Source organism: Dermochelys coriacea, chromosome 2, assembly GCF_009764565.3.
Source record: "Dermochelys coriacea isolate rDerCor1 chromosome 2, rDerCor1.pri.v4, whole genome shotgun sequence".
Lineage (NCBI taxonomy): Eukaryota > Metazoa > Chordata > Testudines > Dermochelyidae > Dermochelys > Dermochelys coriacea.
This window is the reverse complement of record NC_050069.1, coordinates 109,166,963-109,193,936: the sequence shown is the minus strand read 5'-3', so window position 1 is coordinate 109,193,936 and position 26,974 is coordinate 109,166,963. Positions and strand designations below refer to the sequence as shown.

The window sequence follows — 26,974 nt, the reverse complement described above, 5'->3', positions numbered from 1 at the left end:
GTTACTTTTATGAGTATTGCAATATTAAGCTGTATGTGTCAGTGTATGAGCTAAAGCTGCTCATGATTCTAGGAACAGCAGTACTTCACTTGTGAATTCTTGGTGTTGACTGAAAATGGCAACACCTCCCAGTTCTTTTTAGTGGGGCTGAAGAGGGCTGATTGTTTCCCATTCTAGCGTTTGGAAACTCAGTGACGAGGAGTTATTACTAAGGGAAGGATGTTGGGCTAGTGACTAAGGCGCTGGACTGGGACCTCAGGAGATTTGATTTCATTTCTCAGCTCTGTCAGACTTCCTGCATGACCCTGGGAAGGTCACTTAATCTCTCAGGTGCTTAGTTCATTTTTATGAAGATGATCCTTTCATACCCCACAAAGATACAGATAGTGAAGACTCATTCAGGAGTGTTTGTGAGATTCTCAGAACAAAGAGAAAAGCCAATCAATGTGCAAAATGTCCCAACAGTACAAAAAAGCAGTCAAAATTCACCTAGTTTCAGGTTCCATTATCTTCATATTTAGTGCAGGTTACTCAAAATGTTCAGTAAAGGTTTTGTGAACTCCTGTATGGCCCATAGTTGGTTTCAACAAAGTTATACATATTAAAGGACAGATTTGTGTTTTGCTTTGATTTTTTTTTCTTGGGGGTTCTTTGAACCAAAACACAAGGGGAAGGGCTGCGAACCCAAGTGATTCAAAACTAAATAAAATGTTCACTTGTAACCCTCTGAACCAACAAAGAGCTTAAGGGCTCTTATCACCATCCTAAGTAAATAAATACAGGGAGAAAGCAAAAGAGGAAGATTAAAAATAGCAACCCAGAAAAAGCAATGTGTTTGAAAAGGGAGTGGGTGTGGGGAGAGGGAGAAGCAAGAATCTGCTTGACTCCCAGGTAAGTGATCAGATGCTCTAACTTGATTCTTATTACTCTGGGGGAATTCTGCACCATTGTGTATGTGCAGCATTCATTTTCCCCGCAGATTTCTTTGTTTCCCTGCAGAAAAATGACTTTCTGATGGGTAAGCAAAGGGAAGCCATGAGCAGTCATGCAACCCTCCCCAGCAGTATTTCTGGTGCCCGGGGCAGCAGGCAGAGAGGTAAATCACAGTGGGGTAGGGGACAGGATTGGCGAAGACCCTGCTGGTGACTCCTACCCTTTGCTGGGCTCAGCTGCTAATCCCAGCGGAGCTGGGGAGGACAGGACTTCCTCTTCCCCACATGGCATCCAGGGCTGGGTCAGACCCAGCTGTAGGAAGCTCCGCAACCTTCCCCCCTCCCTGCACTTCCTGCACCCATTGCTCCTCAGCCACAGGGGAAGGGATCACTGTACAGGGAGCTGCTCCCCCATTCACCCAACCCCCATGCTTCCAGACCCTCTTACTCAAACTCTCCTGCCGAGCCCCACTCCCCCTTTGCCTGGATGAGACACCTGCACCTAGATCCCCAGCCTACTGAGCCCCACTCCCCCAGCATCTGTACCCTCCCACACCCTGGACCCCCCCCTTTGCTGAGCCCTAACCAACTTCACCAGGACCTTCCTGCAGAGTCCCATTGACATTGTACCAAGAACCCCCAACAAGCCTCTGTGCATCCAGATCTCCACCCACCCGCATCCAGACCCCCCTCCCACTGAACTACCCACACTCGGATTGCCCCACACAGAACCCTTTCAACCCACTAAGTCCCTCCACACTTGGGTCTTGCCTTGCTGAGCCTGCCTGCCCACACCTGGTGTACCTGGCACAAAGGGGCAGGGCTCTGCAGTGTTTCTGGGGCAGGCCCAGTCCTTGAGGTGTGTAAGAGTTGGGTACAGACTCACCACTGAGTCCATGTTCCGGGGGGGGGGGGGGGGAGCTGCACAGTGATCTCTGACCTCTGTGCAGCCAGTGGCCTGTGCTCCCCAATGTCATGCTGTAGCCTCCACTTTTATTTGGCAAATAAAATTTGCAGATTTTTTTTATATCTTCTACACAATTTTTATTTTGGTGCAGAATTTTTAATTTTTTGGCATAGAATGCCCTCAGGAGTATTCTTCTTTCTTCTTACCTCCCACACTATTTCTTTTCTCCCTCTGCTACTAATCTGTCTTGTCTTTCTACATTCACCTTCACTGCAGCCCTTATGCAGACATTATCCCTCCCCCCCACCCTTTGCTCTTGTGTTGCCCTCCCCTGCTGTGCCTCTGAGTTCAGTGTGCTGGCAGTCAAGTGAAATATATGAAAATTTGGAGCTCTGAAGTGCTGTCTCAGCACTCCAGGGATTAAGACTTTTAGTAAATTTCACTTTGCTGCTTGGAGAGGACAGGTAGTAAGCTCCCAAATCCATGGGATTTATGGAAAGTCTGTGCCCACTAAATGTATTTATTGTCTCATGCCTTGAGGTTGCTGTGCTCTTGACATTTAGGGGCTGAGAATTGCTATAAAGAGACAGCAAGTATTCTTTTTTAAATTGTTGTTGCAATAGGTTAGAATTACTTGGATCTGGCATTGTACTGCCATCTGTTTTTGTTTTAGTCCTACTTCATTATTTTCAACACACAAATCTGGAGTCCCCAGATTTCTTTAACCCCTCTCAATCTGATTTTAGGCCTGGGTATGGTGGTGACTCCATGGGTACTCTGGGGCTGGAGCACCCATGGGGAAAAATGGTGGGTGCCCCTCTATCAGCAGCCCCCTTCAGTGCTTCCCGCCTGCAATGATCATATGTTTCACAGCATGCAGGAGGCTTTGGGGGGAGGAGCGAGAATGCAGTGCGCTCAGGGGAGAGGTGGAATGGGGCGCAAAGGGGGGAGTGAGGGTAGGGTGAGGACTTGGAGGAAGGAGTAGAGTGGGGGCACGGCCTGGGGCAGAGACAGGAGTCGAGCACCCCCCAGCACATTAGAAAGTCAGTGCCTGTGTGTGCAAGTCTTATTAGTTGAGTGATTGCTTCTAGCACTGGCTAACAAGCAACTGTTGACCATAGCAGAGAGGCTGAAGTTATGTTTGATCCCGAGGGGAGAATTTACTTAAGGTCTTTTGTGTGCAGTGTTGCAGGGCTCTATTTTGCCATTCCTCCTGCACAGTTTAATTTATTTTAATTTAATTTGTTTTTTTGAATCCATAAAGTACCTATCACTCATTCTAGGTGCTGTGCAATACACTAAACAAAACTAAAAATTCCAAGCTGACATTAAACGCAAACATAGACAAATTGTACATCCAGAATTTCCAAATAACAATTGCACAAGAAAAGAATAATTATAATCCCATTATCTTTCAATCAGAGCTCCAATCAAAAACCTGGGAATAAAGATAAGAGAAGATGTGCTTGGAAGGTTAACACATCCAGGCTCTACTGGACTGAAGCAGGAAAACGGCTTCAGAATCAAATGCCCTTCATATGGAAAAGGCCCTACGAACACCTCTTCCAAACATCAGCCATCTACTCTGAGGCTGTTCCAGCTTGATTACTTCTGCTGATTGTGACACTGACAATATAACATGGTGTGCTCCAGGGGGAATTCTGCACACTATTTTAAAATTCTTCATATTTTATTTGTCAAAATAACACTATATATATCCATGCCAGTTTCAATTATTTTAGTAATTTATTTCAAAATACCTGTCAGCAAGTATGTAAAAATACAGACACACACAAAATTCCCTCAGGGGTAGAGTTAAAGAAATCCCTATGACAACCCAGTTCCTGTTTCTCTGACCCCTCCCTCCCCAGAGCCCAGGGATCCAGAGGGAGAAACAGCCTGATGCTGGGGCCCAGACTTGGATGGAGTTTCTTGAATGCCACCTCCTTCCTTCAGGGCATGCTGAGAACTGCCACTGCTGGGAACCCTCTAGCACTTCCACGCCCCCGCTCCGCCGCCCCCCCCCCCCCCGCCATTGCAGTGTCTTCCATTTAGGAGATGGGCTCTGCCAGGTCCAGCAGCTCCTAGTGGCAGCCAGCAGCTCTGCAGCCTTTCTGTGGTGGTGGGGTGCAGGAAGGAAATTCTGCACACTAATTTCTGCACAAATTGTGCAGAGTTTCCTCAGGAGTAATGGTAATAAGAGGTCTCCTAGGTAACAAGGTCCCAAGTCACTTAGGACTTTATTGATCAAAACCAACACTTTTTAACTTCAAAGTGGTGTTCAGTAGACAACCAGTACGTACGTACGTATGTACGTACGTGTGTGTGTGTGTGTGTGTGAGAGAGAGAGAAACTGGTAGGAGTATGAGTACTAGCACTGCATCTTAAATTGCCTCAACATAACTAGGTTGGTGATGCAGCTGTTCAGCTCTCCTGCTGCTTGGGTGAGACTGCGGCTGAATTAGAGTCAACTGGCTGAATCCCTTTCTGGATGGGACCAAAGGTGATGCTGGTTGTCTGATGTGGGGGATAACCCAAGGAGATGGCTGTGGTGATAGCTGTCACTGACCAGGAAGGAATGCCTATCACCTGCTACTGAAGTTTACAATCTAGGAGTCCTAGTAGTTCCTTTGCCACATCTTGATGATCTGGTGGCTGAGAATGCTTTTTTCAAACATTGCTTGGCAAGGAGGTTGCAACTTTTTGCTTATATGCAGGCCTCCATGCTTTTTTTCCTCTGTATTTCAGTGCACTATAACTGGGGCTACCTGTGAAGATCCCTCAAACTTCAGCTAGTGCAGAATTTTCTGTCTACTGACACATTTTCATAGTCAAATATATTTTTATCTTCCCAGACTCCCAGTTTTTTTCTGGGGTGCAATTAAAGGTATTTTTAAAATCTGTAAAAGTTTGGGTTCTGTCTACCTCAGACTCTTTTTTTTTGTTTGTATTCTAGCCACTCATTTGGGACACAGTGGGGGAAAGAACGTTTTTTCCATGCAGACACTCCTACTCTGGAATTCTTTCTCCTCTGTTGGAGATATGCCATGGAAGTCAACTACTTTAGGCTGTTGCAAAGCCCATTTCCTGTGCAGGGAGCTTTGAGGGGTGGGAATGTGACTGTGGCTTTGCGTGGCTGGGAATACCAGTTACATTGATTCAATTGATGTATAGATGTGTTGGTTTTTTTATAGTAACTTTTATGTATGTGCCTTGAGGCCACAGGAGGCACATTTTTGTACACTGAAGTAATATAGCAGCGTAAATGAATATTCTCAAGTGTCTTTGATTAACTGATTGCCAAATAGTGTAGTATTTAAAATCCCAATTTATATCAAATCCCACTCCCAGTAGATCAAATTAATCCCTTAAAATGAGGTATACTTTGACTGCAGGACTATATAACCCACAGCAATGTTAGATCCTAATTAATCCCACTTTTGTATTCTATTTTAAAGCATTATAAAAAATCCATTAACCAGATGAGACAGGGACTTGCAAGAATCTTGTATTTACACTTTGAACCAGGGTATTGCGTATCTGTTGGGTGGGCCTGGTTGAGACGGATCTATATTCGAAATGTTTCAAGTAGCTCTGCATTATTGATGGGCCAATCTGCCCTTTTATTTCAGGGCCTGTCAAACTGATCAAATAAGGACACCTACATCTGTTTGTTTGATAGAGGCAAGTTGTTATCCCTTCCAAAACTGGGGTATCCTATATTAAACTCCCACCAGTTAGAGTTCAGACTTTTATCACACTGTCTGCATCAGGTTGCCTTGAATAAAGATTAGGTGAGTGGTTTGATCTTTCTAAACTTTCAAACTTGTATGCCAGTTCAACAGCAGGTATGTGTAATTTTTAATTACCCATCTCCCATTTCATCCCTATATCATGAGACTAAACATGCTTTTTTAAAGCATGAAGCAGGCAAATCAGTATGCTGCCATCTTTAGTAAGAATAAGTAAGTAATAAATAAAATATATACAAAACTGGATTTTCTGAAGGTGGGGGGTGGGAGGGAAACTGAAATGAATATGCTACCAGCTAGAACTTGCTTTATTCAAACAAATCAGAATCATCAGTTTTGGTGCACATAACAATAGAAGTGAAGTACACAGTAGTACCTTTGGATATTGCAGCAATAATCAAATTCACTAGATCAGTAGAAGAAACAATTGGCCAAAAGAGACTGCTAGCGCATTTATTTCTATTGTTTTATAGCATTTTGTGAAGAATAAGGTTAGGATTTGCATTTATGGACAGATTTCCCCCCCCCAGCATTACTTTTCTAGCTTCCATGCTTGACTGGAAATAAGTGGCAAAGATATAGTGAACTGTGGTGGTCAAGGGAGTGGTCAGTCCATTGTGAAAGTGGTACCTATAACCTGATCAGAAATATTACAGTAAGCAATTCTATGAGCTACTGAAGTCTGTCAGACGAGTAGTAGACTACCTCACTCTGAATTTTGTATGAGACAAATTACTGGGTGCCCTCCCCCATTTCCAAAATAGTTTGTATGCCATAGTTTATATGCCATATCCTGTCCTACTATGTCAGTTGAACTGACGGTGTTTAGCACAACATAATGAAGTCTTATCCAACATGACGACATCACCCTTTTTTCCCTTGTGATTTGGTACTTGCCATTATTTGATAAGGCAAAAGTTGCTCTAAAATATAAGCACTAAAGCAAATAGTATTTCAGCACTAATTACTATACATCAGTCATATCTAAATTATTTTTATTAACTGGGCCTACATATAGATATATATCATACACAAAGTAAAAAACCTGCTATAATTAGTGGAAAAACATTGACAATCATAATATGGTGCAGAGGTAGGAGGCAATACAGTGGGTACTTGAGATAGCTGGTCCAACTGGCATGGAAAAGGGATAGGAATACAAAAAGTTTTACAGGAATTTTTCTAACTCAGCATTTTGGTCATCTTCTTAAAATGAAGAGGATTAATTCATTTTATGCTGCTCTGTGGCTATGGAGTAGTTCCATTGCCTTTCTGCAGGCCTAAGTCACAGGAGGGAGGAGGAAAGATGATTTTTGTCTTCAATCTGCCTGACTACTTGCAGTTGGTGTGGAAGGTGAGAAAAGAAGGATTTGCTCCACTATCATTGCACAAAGTGCAAATCTTCCCTGTCGGCCCATCTTTTTGTTTGAGCAGATCTAGCTTCACTAACTTCTATCAATAGTGTTTTTTCCAAACATTAGCTTTTTCTGATGAGTAATTGCTATTTATTTTTCTGGCGAAGCTCTGGCCACTGAAACCAGTGGCAATTAGGCATATGTCTGATACAGAATTCAGCTCTTGGTCTCCCATAGTAGGTTGCTAATCATAAAAACAATATACTGGGGAAACTTACACCTATAAGGCCAAATTTTCAAAAGCAGTATCTATTATGTGCTCAAATTTGCTTCATGTTCTTGTGTGACTAGTCTTTGCTTGCCGAGAATGTGGATTTGTAGATGCAAATTGTATAGTCACAAGTGCTCAAAATCAAGCATTCAAATATCTGTAGGAGCAGTAACTTGTGGGTACAAATTGTAATGCACAAATCTGGGTAGAATGAAGGCATTTTGAAAATTTTGCTCAAATATGCATCATAAATGTCTCCATAATTTTCTCTTTCCCCAGAGAGGGGTGTGTGTGTGTGTGTGTGTGTGTGTGTGTGTGAGTGAGAACTGCCCCTTCCCTCCTCACATTTCATTCTTTCAGAAACTGAAAGAAATCCAAGTTCTCATAGCTTTAAAATGGACTGCGTCCAGGGGGAATCAGTGCTCTCTTCTCATTATTTATCTAAAGGGCTACATACTTTACAACATATAACTCTGCTGTTAAGAGGAAAGAGGGGGTGGGGGTGCCCACTTTAGAAAAAGAGGCCCTTTCCACAATGATTTCATGGTGAATTGGGAGTGGGGTAGTTAAAGTCAGGCAAGCCCACACCGTTCTCACAGACCAAATGACTAAATGTGGGAGAGGAAAAAGGAGTCTGGCTGCATCCCCAGTTATGATCTGGCTCTGTAGTAGAATCAGTCTGCTAAACTCATTGCATTTTTATGCAATTTAGTCTGAGAGAAAGGAGAAGATCACTGAACCCTGACCCAACTGTGAGATTGGAATAACAACTAGAGACTTAGAGCTACCAACATTTTGAGTCACACAGCATTTAAATTAAAATAAATATTTAGTGTGTTTTTTCTTTAGGATCATCTCGTGCAAGATTTATTAAATGTCAGTGTTTAACTCAAGCGCAAATGTAGCTTTAATTAGAAAGGATATTTTTACTTACTGCTGCACAGCATCATTAAATGGTGTTTGTAACTGAGAGTTATGAGCAGCTATGTCTAATGACCTGGATCAGACATTCCCAAACTGTGATCCATGGATCACTTGTGGTCTGCGGTGAGTTGGCTGGTCACATAGTGGTGGCCACCATTCTTGTTTCCAGCCAATAAATTGCATTAAAAGAAGAGAAAACACCACTACTTTTCTAATGTTACTCTTCCAAGTAAGCCAGTGCTATATCTGTCAGAGCTATTATGTGTTTGTGAATGGGTGCAGGGAGTGATCCAGGCAATCATGATAGGGTGAAGTGGTGGTCCACAAGACATTGTATTAAAGATGAGGCCCTCACTAAGAAAAGTTTAAGAACCTCTGACACAAGGCAAATAACTACCTTTTTTTTTAAAATTTGTGTTACAAATTGTCCATGAATAAAGTTCCCAGTTTGAAAATATTTTAGTATTTGTCCTACACTAATACATGTATGTTAATGTAATCACTCCTACAACAGGTCTTGTGTATGTAAGTGGGGGAATAGTCCTGCTATTGTGGGGAACTTTCCTGGCTTCTGCACTACCGCAGTGAAGTGGGCTAGCAAAAGGATCTGAGACCTTGCTCCTACTTCCTTTACCCAGTGGCTTCCCTGCCCTTGAGGACTCCCCTTCCACTCTCCTGTCTGGCAGAGTCCTCATAACCCCAACAAGGCTGGGCCCAGGATTCCTGGGGGGCTCGACCCCCAACCCTGTTGGGGTCACCTAGGACAGGGGCTAGGATGTCCCCACTCCGGGGTACTCTCTCTGCACTGGGCACTTCTCTGACCCACTGACCATTACATACAATTTAAAAAGAAAAGGAGTACTTGTGGCACCTTAGAGACTAACAAATTTATTAGAGCATAAGCTTTCGTGAGCTACAGCCCACTTCATAGGATGCATTGTAGCTCACGAAAGCTTATGCTCTAATAAATTTGTTAGTCTCTAAGGTGCCACAAGTACTTCTTTTCTTTTTGCGAATACAGACTAACATGGCTGCTACTCTGAAACCATACAATTTAAAGCAAATGCAAGTTATTTAATCAACAATTAATTTTAAAAAGAATAAGGAAAAATGGGAAAGGTTAAAGGAAACACATCACCCCGTTCTGTGGCAGGGAACATCACAAACAGTGTCTCTGGATTGTCAGGGCAGTTCAGTCTGTTCCTTGTAAGTCCCAGGCCGCCTTCTCAGGCCCTGGCTGTGATGTAGAAATGCTGTGAGTTTGACACTTGCTCTGGTGGAAGCCACACGCTCTCAGACTCAAAGTGGTAGGACCCTTCTTCCTAGTGTCGCCCCCGCACTGTCAGGGTTATGATCCAAGCCTGGCCTGCAGAGCCTCTTGGCTGAGGTGTCTCCCTGTGTTGGGTCCTGCCCAGGGTCCCCCTCGGTCTCCCCAGCTGCTCACCACACCCAGCTCCGGACTGCTCCAGCCCCAGCTCCAGCTCCACCACTCTGTCTCAGCGCTGCTGCTCTACCTCCAGCTCCCTGGGCTGCTTCTTTGGCCCCTCTGCTTCTGGTTGCTGCAGCTCTGCTCCCAGGACAGGTCTGCTCTGCAGGCTGCTTCTGTGACTCTGCTCCAGCACTGACCTGCTTCGTGGGCTGCTTTTCTGGCCCCTCTGGCTCTGGTTGCTGCAGCTCTGCTCCCAGGGCAAGTCTGCTCTCTCTGGATCTGGCACAGCTCAGCTTCCCCAGCTCAGCTTGGCCCCTGTTTTCTCCTTCGCTCAGGCCCTCTCTGTCTGACCCAGGCAAATCCAGCTCACATAGAGGATGGGACCTTCCTGGCTTCCTGACTCGCTGATTAGCTTGCCCGTCCTGTCCTTCAGGCTGACCTGGAGCATTGGCTTCTCCCCATTGTTCCTGGGGACTATCAGTCCCCTGATTTCACATAAATCCTTCCCCCTTTTAGTTCTGGGAGCTAGCAACTAAAACATCCCCACTGAATGTTTAGTAAGGGGGCAACAGTCCCCTTACACATATCTTGATTAGATTCACATCATCTTTAGGCCCTATCCCAACAGTAGTACCTTTGATTTGTTTTAGAAATATTTATGGTGACTTTTCCAAGGGTATAGCAGATATCTGGGATATTCTGGTTGTCTTTTTTTAAAAATCAATGTTGGGAGAGGGGAAAATGGGTGGATAGAATACTTATTTGTGGATCCAAGATGGGATAATGTTGTTTTCTTTCTATCTCACAAGGAAATAGAAAGCAGTCCACAAAACACAAAGGTCCAGCCAACTTCTGTTTTCATATAGGTTTCTTTAGGAATTCCAAGACACAGCACTCACCTTTTAAAGAGCTGTGTGCATTTCATCCATATTCATTTTGTTTGATGTTTTCTGAATTCTTTGTATTATGTTGTCAGTCTCTAAATCTGGAGGATTTTTTTCCCTCTCAATAGAATAGAAATGTAGGGCTGGAAGGGACCTCAAGAGGTCAAGTCCAGCTACCTGCACTGTGGCAGGACCAAGTAAACCTAGGCCTCCCTGAGAGATGTTTGTCCAGCTCATTTCTAAAAGCTTCAGTGGTGGGGACTCCATTCCAGACCTCCTATTCCAGACCTTAGAAAGTTTTCCCCAATATCTAACCTAAATCTCCTTTGCTGCAGATTAAGACCATTACTACTTGACCTACTTCAGTGGACATGGAGAACAATTGATCACCCTCTTTATAAGTCTTCCAATATGTGAAAGGCTATCAGGTTCCCCTATCAGTCGTCTTTTCTCGAGACTAAACATGTCCAGTTTTTTAAAATCTTTTATCATTTTTGTTGCTGTCCTCTGGACTCTTTCCAATTTGTCCACATCTTTCCTAAAGTATGGTGCTCAGAATTGGACAGTGTTTTCCAGCTGGAGCCTCCCCAGTGCTGAACAGGACCATTACCTCCCAGGTCTTGCATACAACACTGCTACTACTACACCCCATAATCTTCTTAGCCTTTTTTGCAGCTGCAGCACATTGACGACTCATCTCCTGTTTGGTCTCCTGTAACTCCCAGATACTTTTCAGCAGTACTACCACCTAGACAGTTATTCCCTACTTTGTAGTTGTGCATTTTATTTTTTCTTTCCCAAGTGAAGTACTTTGCACTTCTCTTCACTGAATTTCATCTTGTTGACTTCAGACCAAGCCTCCAATTCATCAAGATCATTTTGAATTCTAATCCTGCCCTCCAAAGTGCTTGAAACTCCTCTCCTCTCAACTTGGTGTCACCTGCACACTTTTTATAAGCACACTTTCTACTCTATTATCCAAGTATTAATGAAAATATTGAGTAGTACTGGACTTAGGACTGATCCTTGCACAATCCCACTAGATACACCCTCCCAATTTGACAGCAAACCATTGATAACTGTTTTGAGTATGATCTTTCATCCAGTTGTGCACCCACTTACTAGTTTCATATAGAACACATTTCCCTAGTTTGCTTGTGAAAATGTGATGTGGAACTGCATCAGAAGCCTTACTGAAACCAAGGTACATTGTCTACTGCTTCTCCTTTATCCACCAGATCACTAATCCTATCAAAGAAGGAAATTAAGTTGGATTGGCATGATTTTTTTTCTTGATAAATCCATGCTGGCTATTCCTTATAAACCTGTTTTCCAGAGGCTTACAAATTGCTTAATAAATTTCTCCAGTATCTTTCCAAAGGAATCCAAGTTAGGTTGACTGGTCTATAATTCCCCAGATCCTCCTTGTTCCCCTTTTTAGAGCTAGGTACTATGTTTGCCCTTCTCCTGTCCTCCAGAAGTTCTCAAACATAATTGCTAACAGCTCGAAGATTGCTTTAGCTGGTTCCTTTAGTACCCTAGGATGAATTTCATCAGGCACTGCTGATTGAATATCTCTAATTTATCTGAATATTCTTTACATATTTCCCTATTTTGCCTAATGTTTCTTCCCCCCCGGTGGTGGTGGTTGTGTTGAGTATCTGGTTCTACTTTTTAATGTAGACAAGAAAAATAGGCATTAAGCACCTCAGGCTTCTTGAGGTCGTCAGTTATTAGCTCTCCTTCCCTGCTAAGTAGAGGACCTACACTAGGAGCAAGAGAGACAAAGGAAAGTATATTTTAAGAACATCATCTTACTGCCTTTTGTCTCTTGAAAGGTGTAACTCAGAAAGGTGAAGGCACAAAACAATTTTGTCCCTTCATATTTGTGCTGTTTTGTACTCCTTATCCATTTGACAATGTTTTTACTAATTTGTAGCTTTCCCTTTTGATTTTTCATGTTAAAGAGCTCCTGATGGAGCCATATTGGCCTCTTAAAAACAAAAGAGGAAGAATAGTATCAGGATAGTTTGCAGTTGTGCCCTTAATATTGTCTCCTTGAGGAACTGCTAGTTCCCCTTGGGTTTTCTTCCAATGGGACCTTACCTTCCAGTTCTGTTTCTTTAAAGTCTTTTTTTTAAGTCCATTATCCTTATTCTGCTGCTCTCACTCCTTTCCTTAAAATCATGAAATCTATCACCCTAAATTGCCTTGAGTGTGAAAGGTTAACTCGCTTCTGTTACCTGAAGAATTAAGACTCTTTCAAATTGTGAAGATGCTTTATTTTTATTCTGATCTAAAAGGATGTTTTATGAAACAAGTCTCTTTTCTAGGATAACAGCTGGTTTCAGCCTTCAGGTTCTGTCTAAGTGTTTTCACTCTCATTTGCTTACAAGCAGCTGGAAGGGTGTGTAACCCTGGGTGCTTATTTAAGATGCTGATGTGCCTTCTATGGAGCACACAGAACTGGCTTCACTGAAAGGAATACGTTAAGATTGTCAGTGATTCTTTTGAATAGGTTGAGCCAACACCAATTCCTTTTGAGAAAATGCTTTATTCTGAAAGTCTCTCTGATCTTCTGTACAACAGAAAATACTGTGCTCTGCCATTATCAGAATGGCTCTATAAATGGAGCAGGGGTTATGGTGTTTTTTTTTCCCCTGGACTACATTAATTCAAAGTGTGTATGTCCTGACAAAAAAAAACATTTATTGAATTATTACACTAATTTATAAATAGAGGAATCCCTTAGAGTTGCCAAAACCTTACTGGAGCTGTCCGTCTCTTTTTCCCCCCAACCCCCAGCACCCCCTCCACCCCAAGTGATGTGTAATATAATTTTTCCACCTGGGTAGACTGGAGCTAGCAACTGAATGCATCAATAACAGGAGAAACAAAATTCAATTTCAAGCAACACCATAAAATATTTTCAGTAACATGAGACATTATAAGGAAAGGTGTAAAGTTCAGTTGACATATTTAAAGGAATATATATTGGGTAAGCCTGTGTATTTTCTCTTAGCTGCCCACACCAAGGAGGGGAGATGCAGAAGGGGTGGGGGCTAAAGTTAGAACTTCTAGGCCTAGGATTTGACTTTGCACAGGCAAGCAAACCTGAGATTCAGCCATGATAAATGTACATTTTTGACCTTCAGTTTCCCCACTACTGTGCATTTCATCGGTTTCTGGTTATAACAAGGAGAAACTCTGTCTCTAGGATAGCCATCTCTTTTAAAAGATGGCAGTTTCCTTCATGGCTTAAAATATATTTATTCAAGATATTTCCTTTAGGAATAATTCTGAGTGGAAAGAAGGCAGAGGGTGGGAAATTGTCTCTAACACTGGTTTTAGTGAGCCATTCTCAAGGTGTTAAGAACAGCAACAAAGTGGGGTGGGGGGGGGAATGGTAGCATTCACCTGATGTTTTGTGGATGCACATCATATGTGATACTGGAAAAAAAATGTAAATGATAATAAATGTAGTATACAACAATGTGTTGTGTTTATAAAAATGTATTGATTCCCTTTTTTACAAATGAGGCTAAAATGCATGAAAATTTAAATATTTAAAGGTATAATTATGCTTACAATTTGTTTGCAATAATTAGCATGCCTGCAGCCATTTTGCATATTTATAATTTTAAAAATATTTTCTGAGAAATTCATTCCTATGGACAACTGATGTGGAGCTGCCTGCTGGGTGAAGTGTTAATTCAGGATGCAAAAATCCTTAACTGTGTGTCTTGCATCTTGCCAGAGGTTTAAATGTACCCTACAGAGGTTTGCTCACATGGACAATATATATTGAAGCTTCAACTGAGCCTCGAGGACATGATCTCTCATGTTTTATTAGAGGCCAGTTAACACCACACTATTGTGTGCTAGTCCTTCAAGGCAAATGTTCTGTTAACTGTTCATCAGTGGGTTTTCAGGTACGGATTGTGATGGTACTGACTGCTAAAGTTGACAGGCTCTGGTACATACCACTTATTTGCAATTTTATATATTCAGCCTATTTACATTCACACTTAGCTTGTGTGAAACAGGCACTTGTGGTGGTTCTCTCATAAACAAAAATAACACTAGGATGCTATTGAGGGTTATATGCCCATTATTTTAGGGTTATATAATTCTTGGCTGTCCAGTGGATTTTTTTTTGTTCATTTTCTCACCTCTTCTGACATTGTTTTTCATTTGATTCTCACTAACTGGAACATGTTTGGAGAGGTTTTTTGGGAAAAATAGACCCTTGCGATTATTCGGGTATATGGATTTAATATTTAATTTCAAGTAACCACAATGCAACAACCAATTTTCATCACTTCTGTTCGGGAGAAAGTGGTCCTAAAGCATATTTTTTGTTCTTGCTTGCTAAGTGGGTTTATACACAGTACAATTCCTCCTTTTTGGCCGTGTTCTGCCATTATACCTTCTAGACACTAGACACAGATCTGCTCAGGCTCCTCACAACGACAGACACCTGCTACTTTTAAATTTGTGTGTGAATTTATTGAAAGATGTAGTGCTGGCAAGTGGCCTTTCTCAAAGGGCTGCTATTCTTATGACAGGTAGAGGACAAACACAGCACATGCCTGTAGTATATAAATTCCTTTAATCTAGGATGTGGGTGCCTTACAGGAGTTTTTGCCATGTGTCCCATGAGCAGAATTTCTCATTATCCTGAGATTTAATCTGGATCCATATGAGGGTCAGAAGAAGAGAGCCTTCTAAGAAGGCCTGAAGGTATGGTGCTCCTTACCTAAAAGTTTCAAGACCGCAAAAGATTGATGACCTTAAGTCCTCCTTATTTGGGTCATTTTATCAATGATGGTTTAGTTTCCTATTTGTTTATATTTGTGGCACAGATTCAGGCTACAGTTAACCATTTGACCCTGTATAGGATTATTTATTGAAGTTTCTATTTTATGTATAGTGCCAGACACCTTTTGGCACCTTACATGAATAAAGTAAAAGTTGCCACTAGCTATGAGATGGTGGGTAGTTCAGTTAAGATCTTGGCTTTGAGTGCAGGACACAAGTCAGAGCACATCCTCCACTTTTTCCTTCTCTAGTTTGTAGGAATTCCACACCATAGTCTGAGCATTATCTCAGCAGCACCATGTCTGTTCTGCAAAGAACACTCTAATTCTTATATTCAAGAATGCCAAATTAACTTAAAAATTGTATTTAAATAAACTTTTAGAATTTTTTAAAATTTATGGTATTTTTATCATGTTTGTCTTTAAATTTCTTATTTTTAAAATTTTCTTACACTCCCTAAAATCATTACAATAAAAACATCTTATAATTTATAAGTAGGGGCAATTAAATGTGAACACTTTTTTTAATTTCTAACAAGCTTCAAGTTGTGCTTTATAAAATACTTGTCAATAAAATGGAATGAAACACCTGTCTAAGTATCAATACAAAACAAATTATATCTGAACTTTCATCCTGAAGGATCCCAAAGATATTTGCAAACTAGATAGTACTGCTGAAATACTGTCAGTGCCAGGATTGAAGATGTGTATAGTTGAAGGGGAGTATATTTTTGGCAAGGGATGAAGAAACACCTGATAAGTAAAGTATGTTAGGGATCTCTAACATCGTTACAGACAAAGTTCCATGCATGGGGAAATTGAATAATCTAGTCATCTACCTCACAAGAATGACCAGTTGAATTGATCATGCCAAGAATTGAACCTGTGGTTCCAGGAATTCTAGAGGCAGGTCTACACTACAGCTGGGATCAAAGCTCTGAGATCGATCTCAGAGCTGTCGATTTAGCAGGTCCAGTAAAGATCTACCAACTCGACTGCAGATCGTTCTCCAGTCAACCCATGTACTCTAAGGTAAGTCAATGGGAGATTTTCTCCTGTAGACCTCATGGTAACTCGACCTAAGGTAGGTCAACTCCAGCTAAGTTATTCACATAGCTGGAGTTGCATAGCGTTAGTCTATTTACCATGGTGGTGTAGACATAGCCTCTGCATTTTGCACCCTAATGCTTAGTCCATTCAGTCAGTATACCTTGGGCATAAACTTTTGTGTCCCTTAATACACCACACTATTTGGGTTGCTTTGATTATGTAATTCCTGGAAGCTGCTGGCTGGAAAGCTGCTACATCAGCCAGTAGTTACTGTCTTTCTAGGAAGTACTGTTTATGGAAGTGGCATCAAAAACAGAGTAACAAAATTTCTGCCTCTTTGAAAAAGGGTTTTCCACTTGGCCCTGCAATACATCTTGTTATCCTGTTCAATCAATGAACACTACCAGACCCTTCAAAACATATTAATGAAAATCTTAGCATACTGTTTAGATTATGGCAATATTATATTTCACTAGACAAATATTGTATAATGGTTACATTTGGACTTTGTCATCTTTTCATTCCCTTAGTAGCATCCTGGGGTGGCCTTTAAAAGAAGGTATCTGTTAGATTCTCTCTGGGTGGTCAGAAAGCAGAAGACTTCAAGTTACAAAGGCTTTTGTTTGTTTTGGGTGAAGGCTTCAAAGGCTCACAGACTTCCTTACATGATGATGTAGTCAGGAAATACAATAGGGGGTGAGAGCGAAAGAATTTGCTGAAGCTGTTTTTTATATAAAATGGAACTTACAGATGCTATCCTCCTTGTGTTTGAGCTGGAAGCTAATATGGTCACGGATTTTTTCTTTGCTCTAGGTGTCTTTGATGTTTGCATCAATTGCCCTCAATAAAGCTTCCAGGGTTTTTGTACACATTCATTTTGGAAATGTAAAATACAATGATGCATTCATAAGTCAAACTGTAAATAGTGTATTAAAGCTGAGTGACTTAATGTACATATTTGAACTGTTTGATGCTGGAACACATTCCAGTCCATATGTTCTGCAGATTCTGGTTAGTAAAACTCTCAAGCTGCAGCTTGTGACAAAGTGTGGGTTAGGGTTTAAAGCTGTACTTTTTTTTTTTTTTAATGCATTCAAGGAATTGCCTCATCAGCTCCTTCCAGTTCTCAGGATTACTCGCTCATGCAGCTTGCCCAGGATGGTCTGTCTGCAGAGCTTGTGATCTGGGTGTAAATCGCCTGTTAGTCATTTTATTACATAAAGTTAATATACATTTCTTAAAGTTCATCATTTTAATTTGATACTGCACTTCTACAGACAACTTTAGGTGTTCATGTAAAAACTATTCAGAAAGGAATAGCAAATATCCTAATGCCACTACATAAATGCGTGGTGCACCCACACCTTGAATACTGTCTAGGTCTGTTAGCCCCATCTCAACAAGAATATCGTGGAACTGGAACAGGTTCAGAGGAGGGCAACAAAGATGGTCAAGTGTATCGATTGGCTTCTGTACGAGAAGAGACTAAAAGGATTAGGGCTGATCAATTTAGAAAAGAGACTATTAAGGGGGAATATGATAGAGGTCTATAAAATCTTGAATGGTGTAGAGCAAGTGAATAGAAGTGTGTGTTTACTCTTTCACACAACACAAAACCTAGGGGTCACCCAACGAAAATAATAGGCAGAGGTTTAGAGCAGGTTTCACACAATTACCCTATGGAACTCATTGCCATAGGATGTTGTGATTGCCAAAAGTATAACTGGGTTCAAAAAAACTTGATGCTTTCTTGGAGGACAGGACTATCAATGGACATAATCCAAAATGGCCAGGGATGTAACCCACACTTGGGGTGATCCTAAACCTTTGACTGCCGGAAGCTGGGGTGGCAAGATGGGTGGATCTCTCCAAATGGCTCTGTTCTGTACACTTCCCTGTGAAGCTCTGATACTGGCCACTGGAAGACGGGGTACTGGGCTAGATGGACCAACAGTCTGCCCACTATGCTCATAGTTTTATATGCAAAACATGTTTTGATAAACTAACTTTAACAATTTAGTGAATTGAACTGATAATTTCTAGGTCACCATGTCCTTTACATTTTTAAGAACTAGTACTTCTCATCCTTTAACACCATTTTTATTCACAGACCAGAAGAGGCAAACAAGCTTTTTCAACTCCAAAGTGGTTTCTTAACTTTGAATAAACTAATATTGAACTAAACTAGTTAAATAAACTGAAAGGAATATATTTTCTCTGTACCTGCAGAAGAGGCTACTGCTATCAAAAGCTGGTTTAGCACTTCAACAAACTCCTAGTTCCAGTTGCTTAGCCGGTGACCTCTACCAGTTTAGTGGTTTCACTTTCTTTAAAACTTGACAGCAAACATGTACTGTGTACATTTTAATTTTATTTTAAATTATTTTAATAGATTATAGTAGGTTTAGGCCTTAATATAGGTTGTCAAATTTGATTTTTAAATAGGATTAATTTTAAAAATCCAGTTTAAAGCAAAATGGCTTTTTGTTTTGTTTTTGTTTTTTAAATCTACTTTTATCCACACTGATCCTGAGTCTCAGTCCTGTCCTTGGCCAAAGCAGATTCTGACAGAAGCAGACCATTCTAGGAAACATTTTAAATGTATTAGACTTTGACAGTTGTTGCTGTCACTTTGCTACTTACTTTCCCAAAATTTTACCTCAAGGATTAGTCAAGCTAAATTGGTTGGTTTGTGTTTGAGTACTCTGATTATATAGGAAAAATCAATTAATTTTTCAATCAATTACAGTTAATTTTTTGGGAATAGTTACCCATTTTGCATTTCAAGAGGATCTGGAGTTCTACTAAATATAACTGGAGACTGTTTTACATGTCCTCACATCAGCTTCCCAAAGCTCAGCACAATGCAGCACTGACTCTTGAGTCAGCTCTCCAAAAATCCTGTATCTTACTAAAAATAACATGGTCTTTGATCAAAGAAATAAAGATCAAACAGAGATAAATTACAGTTGCATTTGGGAAGGTTTGATTGTTATATTCACTGAGGTATTTTTTTAAGTTTTTTCTTTTTTTATGGAACACTCCACTCTAAAATCAAATCCGTTTTCAAGAAAATAATATGTACGCTTTCTGCTAAAGGCAGGGGTAAATATTTCACAGTAGCAATTCTTTTTCTGCAGAATTTCTGCTCTGATGGTGGATGTCACAGCAGAAATAAAACCCAACTTTGATTTCCATTATGTAGAAAACAGGATCAAATCAGTGTAGGAAATCGAATGCCTTTAATTTCTGTCAGGCTTTCTGACATGGGTCATTCTGCCAGTTAAATGAACTTCGTCAGTGTAACACATTCATAAATAAGAACTTTACAAATAGCTGATACTCATTATACTAGCAGAAATCAGCGATACTCGCGAATGTGGTGGTTTAAGGTGCATAATATCCTATTACTTTCTTTTTTTAAAAGATCCCACAATGTCTATAAAGAATATAGGGCTTGAGTCTCATTTGGATCAAACACACTTTATGCTGCTCTGGCAGTTTAAAGGCCCTTAATGGAATGAGGATAAAAGTTCCACATCATCTTATATATCAGTGTATATTGTTGCATTTCTAAAATTTTAGGAAAAGCATTCCTGAAATACATGTTTCTGATGAACATCTAAGCTAGGCCTTTTTAAATTGCAAAAATTAACAAAAATCATTATCAGTGAGATACATCCTACAAAATATTACATTTTAAACAATTGTTAAATTTTTTAATGTAATCCTAGGCCCATATTCAAGTTTATCATGATTTTAGCTTCAGATATACTTACGATTAATTGCCTGCAGTCTCTATTAACCACCTTATGTTTGTTGGAATTACAATTCAAGTCACTTACTTTTATATTAAACACACTTAAAGTACATTTAATCTTAATGATAACATAGATTATAAAAACAGATTTTTCTAATCGAGATTTATTTCTGTATTCTGTACTGAAACTGGAAGTCTTATTTTTATGAATGGTAAGTCAAAAGGGCACATGCATCTGTTTAAAAAAATTAGTATTTGACATCTTATTTTTCACTTTTTTGCAGTACTTGTTTAGAAGCTTGCAAATATTTCTTTCCCTATGTTTTTTTCCATTTGTATCTCTATCAAGGTAGAAGACTTCTTTTAAAAATGGTGGTAAAAATTTGAAGGTCATTCTCAATGAGGTTAATAACTCCTGTGATGTGTCATGTAGGTGGTAAGACTTGGTTGCATCTGGCATTTTGTGAAATTCAGGCACCTCAGGAATTGCAGTCCATAGTATAGGGGCTGAAGGTCAAATTTTTGCCAGTGTTCCTTTTAAAGAATATTGGCAGGGTAAAATATGTAAAAAGTTTTTTAGAATTTAAATGGAAGGGGTATAGAAGGAAATACTTACATTTTAAGTAGCCCTATAAAGACTTATCAAAAAATGTGAACATAGCCAGCATCTCAAAGCTCATGGCCTTCAATGCTGAGAGTCTGCAGGACCATGGATGCGCTGGGAGAAGCTGGATAAGATGACATTTCCTGGCATCTTGTAGAGGGATGTGTACATCAAAATAGGGGGAAAAATGTAAAAGCCTAAAGTAAACTTACCAGAAGGCCAGAGACAGTTACAGCAAGTCTGGGTGAATGTTCTATGATAAGGACAGGATAATGAAAAAATGCCCAGTCACTCAGCTGGATGCTCTCAGATACTGTGGAAGTGATTGTCTCCATGACAGTGAGGCGAAGAAGTGAAGATGACCATTGTGACCTTTCAGAATTGGAAATTCAGTGTCACGGATCTGAAGAATTTTTGGTGAGGGACCTGCTTGACTTGCAGGTACTTTTTTGCCAAGCCAGAAATGGCTGTAGCCTTGGCTCCAGAGAAAACTTAGTAATTTTCACATTTGATCAGTTCTGTACAAAATATTTTTTCTGTTAGATTTGTGCAGGTAAAATGTCTTGTCATAAAGTGCTTTGTTCCAAAGAGTGCCATGATTGAAAATGGGCTGGTTAACTTTGTCAACTCTAATGAAGCCCATTTATTTTTCCTTTTAAAACTGACCATTTTTTAACATGCAAAATAGCTGTGGAGAAAAGGGACAATTTTACTAGTTTGTTTTAGAATAGTCTCTGAAGATTAAGTACTTGTGTTTGGTTTGGTCCCTGTTTTGGGTATTTGTTCACTCTGAGGGAATTAGTTTGTTGGAAAAACTTAATGTAAATTTATTTTGTACAAGAGAAATATTGACGCAGATATTGCACCATTTGTCTTTTTCTGGTGGTGATGGAGATACACGTAAAAACTCCCATCTAATTTGTACAATACTTTTCTTTCAAATTTAAAAAAATATAATTAGTTGTCGTGGCAAATGAAAGTAACTGTGTAGCTACAGAAATCCTGTTCCTGCACACCCTGTCCACTGTAAAAAAGGAGGTATGTAACCGTTGGCCTTCTCTATGAAAACCACCCCCCACAGAGAACAGGATTTGCCCCTCATTGCATATGGATTCCTTTGTGTGAGGGAGTTATCTTAACCAGCTGAGTTCTAGTCCAGTGCTCTATCCGCTACACCTCTCTGCCTATTCAGTCAGGTTTAGCTGTGACACTGACCAGAATCTCTCAAAGTTGAATCTTTCTTTGGGAACACAGTGCTGACAGCAACTGTGCAGAAATGATTATTCTCATTTAGGGCAATATGTCTTCTATAGGTATGTGGGGGGAGGGAGTTGGCAACAGAAGTAACCATCCCAATCAAATGACCTCCCCCATATTCTGGTTTAGCTAAAAGGGTTCAATAAAGGAGTACTGAAATGGCAGAGGGAGAATGCTTGTCATTGTTATGATTGAATTAAATGTATTTTCATTTCAGAAGGATAACAATATTAGATCTTAATGGGATTATCTTAATTGAAATTTGTGGCATCATTTTGACACTAAAGATCATGGATTACCCAAATCCCTCTATTTTGAGATGGTTGGTACAGATTCTACAATTTTAGTAGTGCCCTATTCATGCTGGTACAGTTAAAGGTTTGTCAAAGTTTCCATTAGGAAACTTTTTTCCAAGGGGGCTTTAATTTAGTTGTAATGTGCTCCAATGTGAAACTTGCAATAGTTTATAATTCAGTAGCAAATCTCATTCCTTTTCTTAAAGTTTAAGTAGGTTTCAGCATTTTAAAAGTTGTTAGAAGGGCAGGAACTAAAAGTTTCATGACTTCAGAAGTTCTCTGCGCTCAAATCCCACCCCCCTAATTGAATTTTTGCATTTAATTAGGATCTGTTCTTTTGATACTTAAATTAGAGAAACAATGAATTGAAAAGTTTCAGAGTAGCAGCCGTGTTAGTCTGTATTCGCAAAAAGAAAAGGAGTACTTGTGGCATCTTAGAGACTAACAAATTTATTAGAGCATAAGCTTTCGTGAGCTACAGCTCACTTCATCTGATGCATTACATGATACTATCTGAATATCCCACAGAACATAGCTCACGAAAGCTTATGCTCTAATAAATTTGTTAGTCTCTAAGGTGCCACAAGTACTCCTTTTCTTTTAATGAATTGAAAAGACATTAAGTTCTGAAAAGTGGCAATGATGCTCAATGGTGAGAGAAACAGAACTACACATTTCAATATAATCTAAAAATAAGTTGGTGTGCATTTTCCTATTGATCAGATTGATGGGTCAAATACATACTTTATTGAAAAGCCCCTGAATACATACTATTGTGATCTGGTTGTTAATGCATGCTTTAAAAGTCTCTAAATACGTACTTTGCCAAAAAACATTAGTCTGAATCATCAAGTAAATATTTATCTAAGGAGTTTTTAAGAGGCTAGTTATGTTGGAGCACTGTTTGAGGTATTTTCTTTTTTAATACTAATGAGAAATACCTATGGAAATCTATACAAATGCAAAAATAGTTTTTGAAGTCTTTGACTTAAATCCATAAAAACTAGAAGATCCATTTAGACTGAGTATCGTTAGTGACTCATGCTTTAACTTGCTCTCTTATAAGTTCTTCATGTGATTCAGTCTATTGAGTGATCTCTCATACATACAGTGTATACACCACTGCTTTGTTTCAGATTTACCATTTTTAATATACCTTTCCAATGTACCTTTTTCAAAACAAATTGTGCAAAACTCAAGTATGGCACTTCAGTAGTCCTGTTTCTCTGCTCCCGTATACCTTGTAGTTATTTACACATGTCAAAAGTGAGTATAAAATTCTATCACAGGTTTAAATGAATGTGGAATGCTGATTTAATAGCAACTTACTGCTAGCAACTTTGTACTAACTTTACAAATGCATAAATGACTACAGAAGGTAAAGGGCAGGAGAGAACTGGATTGCATTAAGCAGAAATCCCAAATTAATTCCTATCTTAAGCCCAGCTCCTCCCACCCCTGAAGGCTCCCCCCTCCCCCCCCCCCGCAAAGTTGCCAGCCCCAGAGTGCCTGGCCAAGCTGCCTCACTCCACTGGCCGCTGCCTCTCCCTGTCCCAAGGAGGAGGGAGGCGGCGAGCAGTGGGGACCTTTGGGGAAGAAGAGGGTGGAGTGGAGGAGGTGGTGGGGGTCTTGGAAGGGGTAGGGCCACTATGACCCAGGTGTCAGGCGGCAGGTTGGTGGCAGTCTAGGGAAGGCTAAACCTATTATACCTACCGCCCATGATGCCTGTTAAGAATAGTTACAACTCTAAATGTTCTTGCTTTGGTCAGAGGGAGTTAAAACCTCAAGCTTAAATGAAAATATTCTTAAGTGTGCTAAAAGAAAAGGAGGACTTTCGGCACCTTAGACTAACATTTATTTGAGCATAAGCTTTCGTGAGATACAACTCACTTCATCAGATGCATTCAGTGGAAAATACAGTGGGGGATGATTATACACAGAGAACATGAAACAGTGGGTGTTACCGTACACACTGTAACGAGAGTGATCAGGTAAGGTGAGCTTTTACCAGCAGGAGAGTGGGTGGGGGGGGAACCTTTTTGTAGTGATAATCAAGGTGGGCCACAGCAGTTGACAAGAACGTGTGAGGAACAGCGGGCGGGGGGGGGGGGGAATAAACATGGGGAAATAGTTTTACTTTGTGTAATGACCCATCCACTCCCAGTCTCTACTCAAGTCTAAGTTAATTGGATCCAGTTTGCAAATTAATTCCAATTCAGCAGTCTCTCGTTGGAGTCTGTTTTTGAAGCTTTTTTGTTGAAGAATTGCCACTTTTAGGGCTGTAATCGAGTGACCAAAGAAATTGAAGTGTTCTCCGACTGGTTTTTGAATGTTATAATTCTGACGTCTGATTTGTGTCCATTTATTCTTTTACATAGAGACTGTCCAGTTTGGCCAATGTACATGGCAGAGGGGCACTGCTGGCACATGATGGCATATATCACATTGGTAGATGTGCAGGTGAACGAGCCTCTGATAGTGTGGCTGATATGGTTAGGCCTATGATGGTGTCCCCTGAATAGATATGTGGACACAGTTGGCATCGGGCTTTGTTGCAAGGATAGGTTCCTGGGTGAGTGGTTCTGTTGTGTGGTGTGTGGTTGCTGGTGAGTATTTGCTTCAGACTGGAGGGCTGTTTGTAAGCAAGGACTGGCCTGTCTCCAAGATGTGTGAGAGTGATGGGTCGTCCTTCAGGATAGGTTGTAGATCCTTGATGATGCATTGGAGAGGTTTTTGTTGGGGGCTGAAGGTGATGGCTAGTGATGTTCTGTTTTCTTTGTTGAGCCTGTCCTGTAGTAGGTAACTTCTGGGTACTCTTCTGGCTCTGTCAGTCTGTTTCTTCACTTCAGCAGTAGTTGTAAGAATGCTTGATAGAGATCTTGTAGGTGTTTGTCTCTGTCTGAGGGGTTGGAGTAAATGCGGTTGTATCATAGAGCTTGGTTGTAGACAATGGATCGTGTGGTGTGGTCTGGATGAAAGCTGGAGGCATGTAGGTATGTATAGCGGTCAGTAGGTTTCTGGTATAGGGTGATGTTTATGTGACCATTGCTTATTAGCACTGTAGTGTCCAGGAAGTGGATCTCTTGTGTGGACTGGTCCAGGCTGAGGTTGATGGTGGGATGGAAATTGTTGAAATCATGGTGTAATTCCTCAAGGGCTTCTTTTCCATGGGTCTAGATGATGAAGATGTCATCAATGTAGCGCAAGTAGAGTAGGGGCATTAGGGGACGAGAGGTTAGGAAGCCTTGTTCTAAGTTAGCCATAAAAATGTTGGGATACTGTGGGGCCATGCGGGTACCCATAGCAGTGCCACTGATTTGAAGGTATACATTGCCCCCAAATGTGAAATAGTTATGCGTGAGGACAAAGTCACAAAGTTCAGCCACCAGGTTTGCTGTGACATTATAAGGGATACTGTTCCTGACGGCTTGTAGTCCTTCTTTGTGTGGAATGTTGGTGTAGAGGGCTTCTACATCCATAGTGGCTAGGATGGTGTTTTCAGGAAGATCACCGATGGATTGTAGTTTCCTCAGGAAGTCAGTCATGTCTTGAAAATAGCTGGGATTCCTGGTAGCGTAGGGCCTGAGGAGGGAGTCTACATAGCCAGACAATCCTGCTGTCAGGGTTCCAATGCCTGAGGAGATGGGGCATCCAGGATTTCCAGGTTTATGAATCTTGGATAGGCATTATGCTCAAATTTGTTAGTCTCTAAGGTGCCACAAGTCCTCCTTTTCTTTTTGCGGATATAGACTAACATGGCTGCTACTCTGAAACCTGTCATTAAGTGTGCTAGTATCAGAAGTCTCGTTTTAAGCTTTATAAAAGAACCAGGTATTTGTGAGTGAATTTTATAAGCTTCATTTCTTACTAACACGGAAATATAATTGAGCAGCCACATCCCTTAGATTGTACAGGGAATGATGCTTTGCTAACTCTATTTAGGGTGAGACTGACAGCTGAGGTATCTATCAGAAGTAGCTGTATCACAGTGACAGAACACTCCTCCATGTGTTACAGATTGCTAGGAAATTGGATAGGACCTCCTGTGAGAAATTTGTCTCACCTTAGTCCATGATGATTCTGTGATATACATAAGGGGGGGAAACGTGTGATATGCATTTTATTTAAAATAAAATGTTCAGTGGTGGTCATAAAATCAGCCTCCCGGGTATATTATGCAGTAGTACCTTTTCGGTACCTAGAAAGCATGATTTGCCTACGAGATTTAAGGAGACATGCTAGCAAATATGGAAGAGGATTGCATTGCATGGAATCTGCAAGGTTAATTTAATAGCTTACTGCATGGTTACCCTCTAGTAATCAAGGAGATGTATCTAACGTTAACACAGTAGAATCTGAGTAGCTTTACCAAGTTAATACTCTGATTAGAAAAACTTTTTTTTTCTGCTGTGTTGTCATTTTTCTGAGTTGCAGAAGCTTATCTTATTTGTGTGATAATATTATATCCAGAACATAAATCTGGGGAACATTGTGTCCAAAATTCAAAAATATTTTTTATACAAAGACAGTTAGGAAGATAGAGCTTTCCAACTGGAATTAAAAATAGAACAAAGCTTTGAGGGAAAACCCATGTGTTTCACATTTAGAATAAGTCATTCTCTCTAAAATATAACCATTTGCAAACCATTCTTTCTTTTCTTATGAGAACTGTAAAGCCTGCTTTTTCTGCTTTGAGTGTAAATGAACAAGAACAAGCCTCTCTCTGGATACAG

The 26,974-nt window shown here is 40.5% G+C and overlaps 1 long non-coding RNA gene across 6 annotated transcripts in view; it reads left to right on the top strand.

The window, feature by feature from the left end:
* The window catches only part of LOC119852110, a 326,795-nt gene that overhangs the window by 70,841 nt on the left and 228,980 nt on the right, over positions 1-26,974 (top strand). The gene's annotated exons all lie outside the window — the stretch shown is intronic.